The 17039-nt window shown below is 44.8% G+C and overlaps 1 protein-coding gene across 10 annotated transcripts in view; it reads right to left on the bottom strand.

The window, feature by feature from the left end:
* PUM2 (pumilio RNA binding family member 2) overlaps positions 1-4629 on the bottom strand; it is a 65891-nt gene extending 61262 nt beyond the window's left edge. For 7 of the 10 annotated variants that reach the window (XM_051613498.1, XM_051613501.1, XM_051613504.1 and 4 more), the window contains exon 1: positions 4544-4599. The gene's annotated coding sequence lies outside the window, so the exon portion shown is untranslated. Of the gene's footprint in view, positions 1-4286; positions 4307-4543 lie in introns of those variants that run through there. The other 3 variants (XM_051613506.1, XM_051613508.1, XM_051613499.1) reach the window with 2 other exon arrangements.
* Positions 4630-17039: the final 12410 nt, after the last annotated feature.

Raw genomic sequence — 17039 nt, 5'->3', positions numbered from 1 at the left:
CAAGAGGACTACGTATATAAAACCCCCAAATAACCTCTACTATCTTAACTGATTGTTTTTTAAGAGGGATAAAAAAAATTCTAAAAAATGTCCCACTATTCATGCTAAACTAGTGTCATAAGTCCAAACAATTAAAAATTACATATATGGAAAGATATTAAATCAGAATAGAACACTTGGGTCTGACGAGGTAGACAAAAGAAATCACCATTCTCTAATTCCTCTGCACAATTCTACATTTCTAATCTAGCCTTATTGACTACTGAATGCCCAGTCTTTAGTGACATACACAGAAACATATACAGTAAGAGGAAATTTTTTTACAATATTGGTTTTGTAAACATATAAAATCTAAATCTACTTTGTCTTGCTAATACTGTTACAGTAGATATTTGCTTATTGTCAAAATACCCTCCTAACATCAGTTCTGCAGCTTCTTCAGACTATGTGACTAACTCATCTTGGTTAGTATGCCCAGAACTGAAGTCTAAGCAAGACATACCATAATGGAGATAAACAGCAAGACAGTTCATAAGAATGAGTCAAAACAGACAGACTCGTTATTTTTAGCCCAAATACACAAAGTCATCTCCAGCAAGTCTAGCTTTGTATTTTATCAATACACATACATAAAGACTTCAGGAACTAAACACAACTACCCGGGTTCTAAAAAATTCACTTCCTCTTTGCAGAGATTTGTGAACAAATTCCATATGAAACTTCAGACCAGCCACACAAAGAAAAAATTCATACAACTAGTTCAAAACATGGCTCAAAATAACATGGATGAAATAAAAGCAGTGAACACAGGTGTGATTTCCATTACTCTTTACATGCCAAGAGCTTCCTCATGGAAAGAAAGACAACCAGACCTGTACCTGTAGCTGTTTTGCCAATACCTCAATAGCACTTGATGAAGCAAGAGGCATCTTATTTTATAATTGTATGAGAAACTAAAATTGAAAAGAAACAAAATTACAAAATCTACACTAAACTACTTAGTCCAATGTACACAAATATATGTTGTAAAGCCCTGCCTGTTAGAAGGGCTGCAGATTGTGAAATTTAGCACAGCTGGTAGAGAACAAAGGATCATACGACCACCCTAAAGTTCAGTGCAAATAGATGCACACATAGAACAGGTAGCTAAAAAATAGAACATGGATTATCACAGAGATACTTTTGCTACACTTCAGAGTTCTACATTCCTTTCTCAGCTCCTAAGATGGTTGTCATAATCTCTTCAAATATATTTCTTCTACATGTCTACAGCTATTCTCAGACAGTCATGGTTAGAAAAAAAAAACAACAAACTGTTAAGCAATAATGAAATGTAATCTTTAAAGATACTGCTAGAGATGACATCTGGTCTTTATTTGTAAGCTAAACATTTCACATACCAGCTTGAAAAGCTCTTGCCTACTGTCCTAAAAGCCACAGCAGGTATTCTGACTGTGCTTCAAACTAAACGCTGCTATAAAGTTTCAGTATGTAAGTCGTTACTATAAAATCAATTTCATACAACTTATTTGAAATTATAGCCAAGAAGCTGTAACTGACTATGTTTACATTTTCTGATGTTATTTAAAACTCTTTTCCACTATATGAGCACACAGTGGCCTCCAAATTCATTATCAGAAGCACTACACCACTGGTATTTGTTGTTACAGGAGAAAACGAGCTTTTAAACGAAAGACTTCTTGTCCCATTTCTGAGACAAGAGGCTGGACACTGGCTTTGTGAAAACACTGGAACAGTTGCATTGTGTGGAATAATCCAGACAACAGCTGTACTATGGGTGGGGAAAATAAGGTATTTTCAACTACATTTATTGAAAGGAAGAGAAAGAAGATTGGTAACTCTCTTGCATACCTATACATCTGGTACACACAATGAGGGGTACTTCCAAAGCATGTCTACAATGAGTTTTATGTCATTTCCTTTGTAGAGTTTCCATCAGAAACCTTTTCAAGAAAGTACAAAGTAGTAATGCTTATTTCACAGGAGATTCCCAACACAGAACCAATTTATAATTCAAGAGAATTTAAGCTTCCTTTTACTGCAACAGACAGTGATTTTATGGAATTCCACAGTCAAGAAGCATGAGGACATACAATTCAAGCAGGAATTCAAATAATCTACTGGATTACTTGCCTCTGTGTATAAAAACTTGGTCTAATAATTTTGGGGTTTTAGAAACCACTGTAGAAAGAAAAAATAAAGATGATGTTATCAAGGAAAATACTTTTAGAAAACTACATATGCTGATTATTCAATGCACACTCACTTATCATTAAATCAAGGGGGGAAATCCAAAAGTAAACTACAAGTGCTGTTTAAAATCAGATGTAGTTGACAGTATTCAACAAGCTGATGTCCTTGTTTATGTGCTTGCCCCAAACATCTGCAACATCTGGCCCAATGAGAATACTCCAAAGGAAGATTTGAGAGAGCAAGTCTCAAGGAAAGCATGGACATAAAATGTCCAGTGTGCACTACAATTCTACATAATATACATATACACTGTCATATAGGATGTATCTCCTCATGAGAAGACAGGCAAGTCCAACTTTTACAGCCACCTGCTTCTTGCACTATTAGCTCAATCACACCAGATACGACTGTAATTCCCTCAGCACTGTGCCAATATCCCTAACAGAGAAGAAAAAGATTAAGTACTATAGAGTGAGACTATCGAAAAACGTACCGTTCCCTAATAATGCATAAAAAAATGTTACTCAAAAAGCATGGACCTTCCTATATGCAATATCCACATCGTGAACTGCAGAATCTGCATTATCAAGCAGTTTCTCACATGCATTTGCCCACTAAACATTCTTCTGGGACAAATTCCAAATTTCCAACTCTCTGAACTCTTCAGAAAATTGTCAGGTGATTTAGTGTCATTTCTACACATACAACCCAAACTACACCACCACTAAATTACCATTTCCCGTTTTATTCGAGCTTTCTTCTCCCACCCACCTAACATATTTATATTCTCACTGACACAAATTGAGTTCTAGACCAGAGAAAGGTAGACAATAATTCTCTCAGCTTTTCAACAAAACTGTGACTGTTAACATCTGGTTTTAAACCTACACGTGACTAAAAATAACAAAATACCACGCTTTATATGCAAAAATAGTAACAGAGGGTAGTAATTATATCTCAGATGCATCCATATCCCACATTCCTGAAGTGCTATACCATCAACTCACGGTAACTAAAAAGGCCTGATCCCTGTTGAGATGCCAGGAAGACTTCAGTAAGGCAGAAGCTAAAATAAATCTGAAAGCAGTTTGATAACATGTAGCCCGTAAGTGACAAACAATGAGGCGACAAAAGAAATGTTACTGGTTCTCATTTGCAGTGACCTATATAGCTCACACACAGCTACATCACTCAGAAAAAAGCATCCCAAAAATCAGTGGATGTGACCTCTTTATCACATCATGTAAAACATGCGACCCATCCTGGTGTTAAGCTATGCTGCTTCGAACAGGAAAGCCAGAAGAATTATAAAGTGCCTCGAGTATATTCATTTTCTCTCAAGGAATCAGTCCGAGGTTACGAAATACACCAAAGAGAACAATGCCCTCCCCCCCCCAAAAAAAAAAAAAATATATCTTTGCACAATAACTGCCGAAGAGATTAAACACCAAACTGTTCGTGGCAAGCCCGATCCACCCAAGGCAGCTGGCATTTTCCTCAACTTTTTTGTTACTGTCGCCTGCGCAGACACGCTCGAAGAAAGAGGAAAACCTAACACTTCATTGTGTGGCATCAACTACCAAGCGGCGTCGGGGCCCTCCTCGCTCCACCCTCAGAGAGCAGCCACTATTATCCTTCGGGACACGAGAAAAAAAAAAACACCAAACCAAAAAAAGGACAAAAAAGACGTATCTGCAAGTTTCCAGGCTGTCGCTGCGCTGCCTCCGAACAAAGCCGGCTGCGCCCGCAGCCCGCCCGGGGAGGGGAGGGAAGGGGGTTCCCGGAGGGGCACCCCACGCCCCCCGGCTCCCCACAGCCCTCGGGCCCAGCCTTTTTGTAACACCCGGTGCCGCCTCCTCCTCCTCCTCCCCCCCCCGGCCGGGGCCTGCCCTGCCCTGCCCCAGCGCCAGCCACATTTCCCCACCTGAACCCCCCCCCCCCTTTCCCGGGGCCCCGCGTCGCTCCCCCCCCCCCCCCGAACTCCTCCCAGACAACAACGACCTCCCCCCACCCCCCACAATCCCCCCCACAATCCATCCCCGCAGCGCGATGCCGCCCCGCTCCCTCCCCACCTCGGCGCCGGGAGGACACAAAGGCGGCGAGGCGGCCGCCGAGCAGGCCCCGCGCCGCCCGGTGACCTGCCACAACATGGCCCCCTCCCTCCCTCCCTCCCTCCCTCCCTCCCTTCCTCCTCCTCCTCCTCCTCCTCCTCCTCCCCTCCCCCGGCGCGCAGCCGAGCCCGCAGACAAAAGGGGGCTGGCGGAAGGGGGGCTCAGCCGCCCGCCCCGCCCGCCCGCGGCCCAGCCGCGGCCCCCCCGCCGCTACTCACGGGCTGGCTGGCGGCGATGGAGCCGGAGCGGGGCCTGGGACACCCCTGCCCGCCGGCCTCGCCGCCCCCCTCCTCCTCCTCCTTCCTCCTCCTTCCTCCGGGCGCCTCTCTCCTTCCTGCCTCCCCGCCCCCCCCCCCCGTTCGGCCCGAGGGGCTTCACAACAACATGGCGGGAGGGCGAGCCCGGCGAGCAGCGAGGGAGCGGGACAGAGCGCGGCAAAAGCTCCCGCCGCCCCTCGGGCCCTGCCGCGCCTGCGCCCGGGCCTGCCGCGGGGCTGGAGCGGGGCTGGGCGGCCCCTTCCGCCCGCGCTGCGCAGCCGCCGCCCCGCCCGCCGCCTCAGCCCGCCCCGGCCCCGGCCCCGGCCCCGGCCCCGCCGGGTTCTGGTCTCTGCCGCTCCTCACGCTTCGCTTGGCGCCCGCCGGGAGGGCAGCCCGCGCGAGGCCTGGGGGTTGGGAGACATGGAGGGGAATGACAGCATCTCAGGGGTTGGGAGGGAGCTGGGAAGATCACCCAGCCCAGCCCCCCTGCCAGAGCAGGGTCACCCAGAGCACATCACACAGGAACGTGTCCAGGGGGGTTTGAATGTCTCCAGCCAAGGAGACTCCACAGCCTCTCTGGGCAGCCTGTCCCAGGGCTCTGTCACTCACAGGAAAGAAATTTTGTCTGATGTTTTCCTGGAACCTCCTGTGCTCCAGTTTGCACCCATTGCCCCTTGTCCTATCACTGGTCATCACTGAACAAAGCTTAACTCCATCTTCCTGACACTGCCCTTAACATATCTGTAACCATGGATGAGGTCACCCCTCAGTCTCCTTTTCTCCAAGCTCAAGAGACCCAGCTCCCTCAGCCTTTCCTCATCAGGGAGATGTTCCACTCCCTTCATCATCTTTGTGGCTCTGCCCTGGACTCTCTCAAGCAGTTCCCTGTCCTTCTTGAGCTGAGGGGCCCAGAACTGGACACAACACTCCAGATGCGGCCTCACCAATGCAGAATAGAGGGGGAGGAGAACCTCTCTTGACCTACTAACCACCCCCTTTCTAATGCACCCCAGGATCCATTGGCCTTCTTGGCCACAAGGGCACATTGCTGGCTCATGGTCATCCTCCTGTCTACCAGGACCCCCAGGTCCCTCTCTCCTACCTGCTCTCCAGCAGCTCAGCCCCCAGCCTGCCCTGGTCCATGGGGTTGTTCTTCCCCAGAAGAAGGCGGGGCCCGTTGTTTCAGGGGTACCCGGGGGTTTTCCCAGCCCTGCCCAACCAGGGAGGCTGCCCCGTGTTTTCACAATAAATAGAAACGCATCCCCCGTCGTTATTCTATTACTAGCGGGCTGGCAGCTGCTCCCTGGCGACTTTTGGGAGAAGAAACAAGTTCTTTCCTTCTCTCTCTTCAAATGCAGGATCTCTTGACACAGCTGGGTGCTCGCTGCTGGTAAACACCCTTAGTGATGGTTTTTAACAGCCTCACTCAATACGAGCATAAATTCCACTTATTTAGCAGCCCCATCTCCTGTCTCACCTTTGGGCTGTCTCCAGGGAGGCTACAGGGTGGAAAAGCCAATTCCTTTGATGACTTGAGGAGAAAAGGCCTCTAAGTCACAGCCTCCCCTTCAGCCCTTCCTTTCATGTACACTGTCTGGGACCAAAGAAAGTGCTGTTGTGCTCTTGGCATCCCCAATGCTTAGAGCAGCTGCTCTATGTTACACCAGCTCTGCACCTCAGACCCTTTTGGGGACCCTGTTTACCCCGGATTATTTATTATTTATTCTCATTAGTGTTTATATAAAGCATTAAGTGTTCAGGAAGAGCTCAACATGCACTTGATAAGCATAAGCTTGAACAACTTCTACATCAGTCTGCTTCTCAATACTGAAAAACCCAACCTGATCATGCAACAGGTGTTTACGTGCCATCAGTTTGGAATTTGATCTGAGAAATACAATTACTTGGTTATTTTGCAAACTGTGTTTTCCAAAACAATAATAATAAAAATAAAAAAGAAAACAATAATAAAAAATTCCACCACCACACACCTCGCCATTTAATAATGGCACTAAAGTTTTTTGCTCACACTAAAATAGTTCAAGAAAAGCCTTTCTCTCTTACATTTCCTCTGAGTGGACACTTGAAAAGTACTTAATATTTTAGATAGTTTAACTTGATATCAATCCATTATAAAATTCTTTTCTTAGCTATTCCTGTTTTTAAGGAGGTGTTAACAGCTGACTGGGCTCTGCTTACACTCCAAACATTTCAGATAAGCTCCCTTACTACACTTATGCCTTGTTGTTTGTTTCATCCTCAATGAAAAATACTAAACAAATACACAGTCTGCAGTTTAAAAAAGTATCCAAGGATATGGAAAAGCTGGATGCTGTTGTCTTCCTCCACAGCCTTCCTGTGGAGCCTCGGGCAAGGTACTTAAGTGAAGAGCACTCACAGAAATTGAAAGCTGCAGTCCTGACCACCCCCACTCAGTGAGTGTCTAACCTTGAAGATGTCTACATTTTCTAAAGACACAGACTTTAGGATCTAAAACTCTGTGCACGAACAAAATTTCTCCTCCTGTTTCCTGTTTCCTGCTATTTCTCCTCCACAACATCCATGTTTCCCAACAGTTTTGACAGACAGTGCTGTAAGATCCAGCAGGGTAGCAAATAATTAACCTGTATTCCTCCATGGGAATGAAAGACCTGGATGTGGTAGGCCTTCTCAAAGCACCTCCAGAAATTACACAGGTCCCTCCAAAATCTTGCACTCTTTTAAAGCAGAGTGTGCAACACCATGTACTGCCAGGACTAGGGAGCACGCAGATTTCATTCCTTTGCTTATATGATTCACAGGTCTGACTTCCTTAGAGAGAGCCCCGAAAATCAGCAGACCTCTTTGGCTGCCCTCTGCTGCATCTGGACTGTCCTGCAGGGAAGAATTCAATGCAAGTGCACTTGCAGCTCAGAGAGCCAACCATATCCCAGGGTTGCATCAAAAGAAGAGTGTCCAGCAGGTCAAGGGATGTGATTCTCTCCCTCTGCTCTCCTGAGACCCCACCTGGAGTATTGTGTCCAGTTCTGCAGCCCCCACCATAGGAAGGAGCTGTCCAGAGGAGGTCCACGAAGATGATCAGAAGGCTGGAGCAGCTCTGCTGTGGAGACAGGCTGAGAGAGTTGGGGTGTTCAGCCTGGAGAAGAGAAGGCTCCAGGGAGACCTTAGAGCACCTCCCAGTGCCTGAAGGGGCTCCAGGAAAGCTGTGCAGGGGCTGTTTACAGGGGCTTGTAGTGAAAGGAGAGGGGGCAATGATCATTAAAGGACCATTCCAACCCAAACCATTCTATGATTCTATGATCTTCATCTCAGATCTACTTAATGGCCTTGCAGTCATAGAATGGTTTGGCTTGGAAGACACCTTAATGATCTAGTTCAACCCCCAAGTCTACATACCCCCAGTCCAATCCCCAGACTACCTACCATCTTACTGTTTAACAGGAGTCATAAATGAGTGAGCCTCTGAAGATACAGCTGCACTTGGCTGCCTACCACCTTCAGAGAAGGACAGCACTGCAGCTCAGAAGCAATCAGAGCTGTCTGTCTGTGTTCCAGAATGCACCCTGGAATGGTGGTTTATATCCTTAGCATGTTCCTCGTTGGCTACATCTCTGCAAGGCATGCTGAGCTGGATGTATGTTTTGTATGTTTACAGGAGCAGACCCCTTTCTGAAGACAGTCATTTTTCCACACACTGCACAGCAAATCGAGGCACCCAGTGCACAGTTCTGGTTTCCACTTTATCAACAGACATAGGATTAATTAATGAAAAAGGTAATGAGTCTGACACACTGCAGCCATAAGAATCGCTACTAAACTCATTGCTGTTGGAATCTGTTGGTATTTCATGTTTTAGGCCAGCAGTGACCATAATAGAGGAGAATTTACTGAGATGGGAACTCTGGCCCAGTCCCCTTTGGCGAGCAGGCTTCAGAGAAATGTGCTTAGAAGCCACAGACTCTTTGTACAGAGTGACTTTCCCATCCACACACCCTTTTGCCCCACCATTGCTTCACAGGCACAGCCTTTCCCTGCCATCACCATTTCCCATGCTAACTCTGGGTTGACTTTTCAGTTCTATTGCTTTTGACCAGCAATGTGCCCTTGTAGCCAAGAAGGCCAATGGCATCCGGGGGTGCATTAGAAAGGGTGTGGTTAGTAGGTCAAGAGAGGTTCTCCTCCCCCTCTATTCTGCATTGGTGAGGCTGCATCTGGAGTGTTGTGTCCAGTTCTGGGCCCCTCAGCTCAAGAAGGACAGGGAACTGCTTGAGAGAGTCCAGGGCAGAGCCACAAAGATGATGAAGGGAGTGGAACATCTCCCTGATGAGGAGAGGCTGAGGGAGCTGGGTCTCTTGAGCTTGGAGAAGAGGAGACTGAGGGGGGACCTCATCCATGTTTACAAATATGTTAAGGGCAGTGTCAGGAGGACAGAGCCAGGCTTTGTTCAGTGATGTGCAGTGATAGGACAAGGGACAATGTGTGCAAACTGGAGCACAGGAGATTCCAGGTAAACATCAGACAAAACTTCTTTCCTATGAGAGTGACAGAGCCCTGGGACAGGCTGCCCAGAGAGGCTGTGGAGTCTCCTTCTCTGGAGACATTCAAACCCACCTGGACACGTTCCTGTGTGATGTGCTCTGGGTGACCCTGCTCTGGCAGGGGGTTGGACTGGATGGTCTTTTGATGTCTTTCCAACCCCTAAGATTCTGTGATTCTGTGACCATGGAACCTGTTCATTAGCTCAGCTCCTGCAGCATCTCATGGTACTGGTACCGTTACCTTAATTCCCACAAGCTCCACAGCCAATTCCTGTCTCAACCCTCTCTCTTCTGATACAGGAACACATGTCCATTGTCCAATTTTACTATTTAAAACTACACGTCTAAGCTGTTTTTCCCATTTGTGGGAAGAACTCCTCCGCATTACCTTAACATCCTGCAAACTTCCCATTTAACACAAAAATGGATACAAAAGGGCCTTCCTTTAGTATGATTCCTGTAAATCCATTTGACAAGGGCCAAGCTCTCAGCGCACTGACAAGCTCAGTCTGCTCCATTGCTCAAAAATGTGGTAGTATTTGCAGTTGTTTCCCTTACCTATCTGTAGAACTATGTATTTCTTCAAGGAGGACTATGTATTCTGGGTTTTTTTCTGGACTAGCTAGGATAACATACTGAACTAGTGCAAATGAGAACACTTTGGTTTAGGGCCAACAGAAAATTCACAGCTGAATTATAATAGATTTTATCATTAATTCTGTTTTTTTATTTACTCATTACTATACTAGTGTTCTAAAATGCAGGGAGGCTGACCTGCCATTCAGCTCCATGCTCATTGCTCCTGTGGAAGTGATCAGCTTGTGCAAAGAAGCTGCTCTGCAAGAGGTTTAAAGGAAATGTGTGGGAGGAGGTGTCAGGAAATGGAATGTGCAGCCCCCCAGCACAGATCTTCATGATCTCCCAAGAAAGAAGCATCTCTGGTGGAAGTGCTTTGCTAAATGTCAGCCTGTGCTGGAATGGCCAAGAAGGTGTCAGCTGAAGACTCGTTTCACCAGCAAGACAACTTTTGTCCCTGAGTCATTCATCCCCTCATAGCTGGCTGAGGTATAAACAAGCTTCATAAATGTACCTCATAAACAAACTGCCAGAGTCAGTGATTGGAACACAAGCAGAGTAACCAATGGCATCACTTCTTGTACGTGGATGTGAGTAGTTTTGGAGAGGCAAAGCCAGAGATAACACCAGCTGTTCTTTAGATTCACATTCACTTCCTTCATAACAGTGTGACTATCAATGCTTATCTTAAGAAAAAAGCCTGCATGTCTCAATAGAGGTATGTTTTTCTCTCCAGTGGAGAATTAAGTTGCAGGAGCTCTTCAAGCTGAAGGCAGACTCTGGCTCTTAGAACTGAAGATGACATTATACTCAGTGCAAAGAAAGAAGCCTCAAAGATGAGCATCAAATTGATTCTCATTCATTTCATATATTAAGCAGGAATGATTAAATACTCTAATTTCAAAAAAAGTTCAAAGAAATATTCCAGGCCATGGAAGTGATCACAAGAGGTCTGGATAAGAGTTTGTTTGCAGACTTCAAAGATGATAGTTCAGCCATATCTGAACAAGGAAGAGAGGGAAGAATGTGGGTGGGGTTTTTCTCCTCTCCAAAGGAGAAACATTCTATTAATCCTAAAAGCATACCCATAAGTTTTAATTTTGTTGCATAAAGTCCCACCAACTTAATTTGCATGAACTTGAAATTTTCTGTATCTTCAAAAATGAGCAGCCGTAGAGCAGAGGATCAACTCGAAGAACTGCCTGCAACAGTGCTCTAGCTTAAATCATTCCTCTCATCTTAAGATTCATCAGCTCACTTCTACCTATGGCCACATCAAATACTGATCCTCCCATCTGCAGTAGGTTCTTCTGATGGAGTTCTGAACAAACAGCCCAACACCAGATGGACTTTGCTTAGGGTGACACTGGGCATCTGTGGCCATCTCCGCTCTCCTGTGGTGTGATCACCAGACTAGGTATTTTTCTTCTATCTGAACCATACTTGAAGCTCTCCAGAATCTCCTGTTCTTACACAGTGCCAGGGAGGGCAACCAGAAGCAACAGGGTGTGTCTACAGGAGTGGACACATCATTTGGATACCAAAAGGCAGGACAGCCACGTGAGCTCAGAGCTCCTTAAGACCCCTGTTCTGACTCAGCACTCTTAACATGAAGACATACACACTGTCCTGGTTTCCATGAAGAAATTCCAAACCTTATCCTATGTCTGACTTTCCTTCAGAGCAGCAAGGCACAGCACAGGGAGCAGAGATACGTGCAGGGAGGGAAATCCCAACTTGCTTCCTGAGCGTGAACAAAAATGGTTGAGCGCGGTGACACCGAAAAGTGGGTGTCAACATTATGCATGCTTAAAGTATCATATAAATAGTGACAGTGTATTCCTACAAATGTGGGCTTACCTTTAATTAAACCTGCAGGTTTTACAGACTTCTAAAGTACCTCTTCTACCTCCAGTGCATCCATCTTCCTAGGCAGTTAGTGAAACACAGAGCAAAACAAAACATTCGTCAAGCTGAACGGATGCATTTTTTAACGCTGCAAAACTCAAGTTCTTTTTCTGAGGCAGCTCTCCCTCTCTTGCAGGACAGGACCCCTGCTTTCAGCTGATCTCCTATCAGGGCCCAACAGCCGTTTGTGCATCCACACTCCCCCGTGCTGGGGTGGGGGCCCAAAGGTTCCTGCATCTGTAGCAGAAACAGCCAGAGGAAGAGCTGCACTTCATTATTCCTGCAGGAGCTGCCGGGGGAGGAACCCACCACCCTCCCAGCTCTACCTTTGCTGTTCCTGTAACGCTGGGAGCAAAGAGCCTGACAACTGGGAAGCAGGGATTAGCTATTCAAATGGGAATAATCGATTCCCAGCTCCCTGGCAGAGGAAAAGCAGGCACCAGACCACACCTCGCAGCTGGCAGCTTGCTTTGCCTACTGGCTTGAGCTGGCTCCAGACGGAAATCCAGTTCAGCTGGAAAACTTCTTCCCTCCTAATACATCCTCTCAGAGGACTGCAAAACAGGAAGTTTAGGTGTGTAAACAAGAGTGCCTTTCCACTCATTTTGGTTAAGGGCTAAGAATTAGGAGACAACTTGTGTAGATTCATCCAATTTGCATTCAAGAGAACAGTGCCCCTTCTGAGTGATTTTTGGACATCCTCAGTAGTCATGAATTTATCAGCTGACTGCATCTCTGACAAGGGCAATTAGGAAGCTCTGATCTGGGACCAGAAAGAGTCCTCCAAGCCTTTATGCACAATTATTTTCTTTTCAAATGAAAATTTACCAAATGGAATTAAAACCTGGCCCTCATCTCCCACGCAGACTTCCCCTGGAAGGCCAAGAAAAGAGGTGTAACACGTTTCATCTTTCCTTATATTCATATCTATTTATAACTTTTACCAAAGCATACAGATGGGAGTAATTACAATCTCAACACATCACTATCTTCCCCAGATGATTAATTTTTCTGTTGGTAAAATTGTACAAGATGAAGCATTTGCTGCAAAATACATGTTTCTTACAACTTCATAAAGACCCAGCCAGAGATATGAAGGAGTGTCATAACCTATGTGATTTTCCAGGCAAATGTGGAGTTTTTTCCTTGATCTTTGACAGAGAGGTTATCATTAAACACAGTGTTAAAATTAATCCCTTGTCCTTGCTTTTTGAGAAGCTAGGCAGCAACTGGCACACAGACAGGCTGAGCTCCCTTGTCCCTGACTAAGCTTATTCCAGAGGATCAACTTCCCAGTGCTGCAAGTATGTCCTAAAGCCCATGGTCCAGCCTACACCTACACACAAATGAAGTGTTTTGGGCACGTAGGGGCCCAGCCTGACCTCACTGTGTGCTAAAGCACATCCCACCCTGGTGTGGGGGAAGAGCAGTGGAAGAGTGATCTGCCCCACACGTGTTGCCAGCAGCCAGTGCCACGCAGGGATAAGCCTGCCCAGCCCCACCCAGGGAAAGCAAACAGGCAGAGGCAGCCCAAAAACCTTCCAGCAGCTGCTGCAAGCCGTGTTTGCCTATTTTTCCTGCTGTCTGCAGTCCTCCAAGTGTCTCTCCTAGTCCCCCACACAGGTCCTCTGCTCCACGATGCTACCCAAAGCTTGATGCTCCCTTCCTTTTGCCCCAGCAAAGAATAATAAGAAAAAAGGCTCTGGATCATTTGGGTCCAGAAGACAATATTTTTGGAGATGTCCCTGCTTATTGTAGGGGGGTTGGACTAGATGACCTTTATAGGTCCCTTCCAACACAAGGAATTCTATGATTATGTGATTATAGAATGATAACTTAATCCAGTGAAGGCAAAGTTACAGGCTAAGCTCTAGGCATGCCTGGTAGTAGTTTGTTCTAAAAAGAATAAACTATTTAGTGTTAGTGAAAGTCTTGTTACACATCTCATAAATGTAGGAGTGCATTTCACTGACCAAACAGAACCTCAGAGTTGAAAATATAGCCATGTTTTAATTCTATTTTTCATCTTGCTTGGTAGGAAGTTTTAATGAAAACATTTCTTGGTAACCTGGTATTTAACATGACAGCATTGGTTTGATAGTGGTTCTGCAAAACGGACTTCATATAGAACAAGATAATCTGATCTTGAACTAAGCCTAAAAAAGAAATTAAAAATTAATTCAAACATTTAGAAGGAGTGCTTGAGAGTACAAACAAATACCAAGAAATTGTTGAGGCTGATGTAAAGCACTGCTAGGAAGAGAAAAAGAAAACAGGACAGGTTTGGAAGGCTGTGTATATAGACACATATATACCATGTGTGTGTATATGTATAGCCAGAAAATCAGGAAATATGGATCTAAGCAGGAATGAAGGAAGCAGTTTGTATAATACTCCCTCAGTAGGTGAAAGAAAATGTAGCAGTGGCACTATTGAAGATGGCACTGTTGAAGAGCTAATACTTACTGCAGGGTTTCTATTTCAGCCTTACTGCTCTGAGACCAGTAGATGGCAACCACCCTTTGCGATGTCAAAGGTAAATGAAAAGTGAGAGTTGTTTAGGTAGGGGATTTGTTGTGTGAAAGCTTGAGCAGCAAAGTTTTGCTACTCTGAATAAGAAGAGCAAGTCCAGAGGAGGCCACGAAGATGGACCGGAGGGCTGGAGCAGCTCTGCTCTGGAGACAGGCTGGGAGAGTTGGGGTGTTCAGCCTGGAGAAGAGAAGGCTCCAGGGAGACCTTAGAGCACCTTCCAGTGCCTGAAGGGGCTCCAGGAAAGGGTGTTGAGGGTGATGAGGATTTGGAACAGGTTGCCCAGGGAAGCTGTGGCTGCCCCATCCCTGGCAGTGTTGAAGGGCAGGTTGGATGGGGCTTGGAGCAGCCTGGGCTGGTGGGAGGTGTCCCTGCCCATGCAGGGGGGTTGGAACCTGATGATCTTTAAGGTCCCTTCCAACCCAAACCTTTCTATGATTCTATGATAAGAAGGCAGTACTTTTCACTCGTGGTCATGCACATCTTTTGAAGGGGAGCAGTGAGAGGCCCTTTTACACAGCCAGTTTTGACAAACCATAACTGTGATCATCCATTTGACTGAAATATCTTGTGGCTGCTCTTGAGTGATGATACCAGTCAAAAAAGAACAAGTCAATGGAAAAAAAATTAATCAAAGCAATCAGACTATCTTAGTTCCCAGAGGAATAGCCTCGAGTTCTTATAATTATTAATTAGATTAATTATTACTTTAGGTAGAAGCAGTTAGAACTGAGTAACAATGATCCCTGGATTGGAAATAGACTTCCCTTCAGGAAATGACTGAAGTTATGGATATACCAGTTAATTAATCCTTGTTATCTGAGTGGCCTTACAGAAATTTGTTTGACATGATCAAATTTGAAGAAATTCTGATTCTTTCTGCAATATCAGATTAAAAGTTCTTCATTTCTAGGAGCAGGAACTGTAAAGATTTGAAAAGATCCTCTCAGGCCTTCCAAGAGCCTTGCATTTACACTTCTGAAAAGAAGGTGCTCCATTAAACCAGGAGAACAGTTAGGGAAATATATCTGTAACCTCACTGGAAGGATACTTAACTACCTGCAGTCATATCAATTTTCCTTTAGCATTTATTTAACCACATTTTGTGAATGCCTTTTCAGTTAGGATTGATGTACATAATACATTTATGGATGCACACAGAAGTAGAGTGTCTATAATGCCAAAAAACCCCCCAGACCTTTAGACCTCTGAAGGATTCCAGGGTCACCTAACACTGGGATTAGCAGTTTTAAAAAGAATGTGTTGCAGATAAACCAGCTAACAAGAAGAGCACTGTCACTTAGTAGAAGTAAAACGAAATACTCTGCATTACTGAGATGCCTCCCTCCAAGTTCTCAAGCACTTGGCAGACCATTAACTTCAAATGCCTTAACTTGCATCCCTGCAGTTCAAGGTGCATATGTTTATTCTTGGAAGGAACATCTTTGTTAGGATGACTTTAAAAACCTTTTTTTTTTTTTTTTATGAGGTGAAAAAGTAACCTTTTGGTTTTGTTAATGCTACAGCTTTATCAGCTGTGAATTTTTATAAATTCCTTTGAAATTAGGAGAAATCCAGCTGGGATCCATTTCCTACTGAATACTGGTGAATTGATATTAGGAATAGCTTCTAGTATCCTTTACAACCCCCCCAAACTTTTGTCTTTCTTTCTTCTAATAAGATTTATACTGTAAAAAAAATCTGACTTTTGAGTTCTCTTTTTTTTTGCTTCTCTGAAGAAATCAAAGGCCCAATGCTAAAATCTGTGCAACTTTATTTGCTTCAGCATGAGAAATTATGTGACTTTTATATACTGTTTTTCTTTCTGCCCAGGAGTCTTGCTAAGAGTCCTAGAGTTATCTTGGAGTCTTCTTGCAGAAAACTGTAAAGCCAGGGAGATTTTTTTTTTAAAAAAAAAAAAAAAGCAAAGAAAGAGAAATCTAAATGATTTAGAAGCAAAGGCATTTTTACCCAAACAATAAAAATACTTTTCTGTTTATGTTAAAGCTTTTTTTAGCTCAAAGGGTTGAGAAGAACAGATAGGTTTAAAGATTCAAGGTCTGCTGTTGCCATGAAGGGCTGAGGAAAGGCTCACTCCTGTTTTCTGGACCTTATCACAACAGAAGTCTGCAAGAAACCTCCAAGGATGGTAACTCTCCTTCTTTACAGTTGCAATCAGCAGGGATTAGTTTAAGTTCAAAGGAATCCATATGGACATTCCTCCCTGCTCAATACTTTGTACTTACTGCAGATACCAAAATCTGCCCTCATCACCTGTACCAATATTCATTTACAGCAAAGCTCTCCCTAAACTCTGAAATTTTAGCTATCTAAGTAGGGGTCAGTGGCACTACCTAAAACTTGTGCCCCTCATTTCCCTTGGGTGTGCACTGAAATGTGTCTAGATAGCAATGACCAAGTCCTCTGAAGGTCATGGTCTGCTAAGAATGTGCATATCTCATCTACATTGGCAGAAAGGCCCTTTCACTCTTCACTCCTCCTGGACTTTCTAAAATTTGAAAAAGCCAGAATTGCCCCTTACGATTGTGCAGGAAAATGGTCTCTGGACTGTTTTTAACAGAACATTTATTTGCATTTGATTAAGACATGGAAATGTTCCTCACTGAGCGAAGCTAAAGCATGTTGGGTGACAGGCTTGTTAGATCCCTTTCTAAAGGGGAATAAAAATGTGATAGAGCACTAAAGCAGGTGCTTGAGCACTGACTTTTAGTCAAAAAGTACAGATTTGCCCGGAGATTTTGTTTACCTGGTGGTTATTTCAGATGCCATTTGAAGCATAACTGAAAACATAACTTTCAAGCTACAGCACAGGAAGTTCCACCTCAACATGAGGAAGAACTTCTTTACTGTGAGGGTTACAGAGCACTGGAACAGGCTGCCCAGAG

This window comes from Apus apus, chromosome 3, assembly GCF_020740795.1.
Source record: "Apus apus isolate bApuApu2 chromosome 3, bApuApu2.pri.cur, whole genome shotgun sequence".
NCBI lineage: Eukaryota > Metazoa > Chordata > Aves > Apodiformes > Apodidae > Apus > Apus apus.
This window is presented reverse-complemented; position numbering and strand designations above follow the sequence as displayed.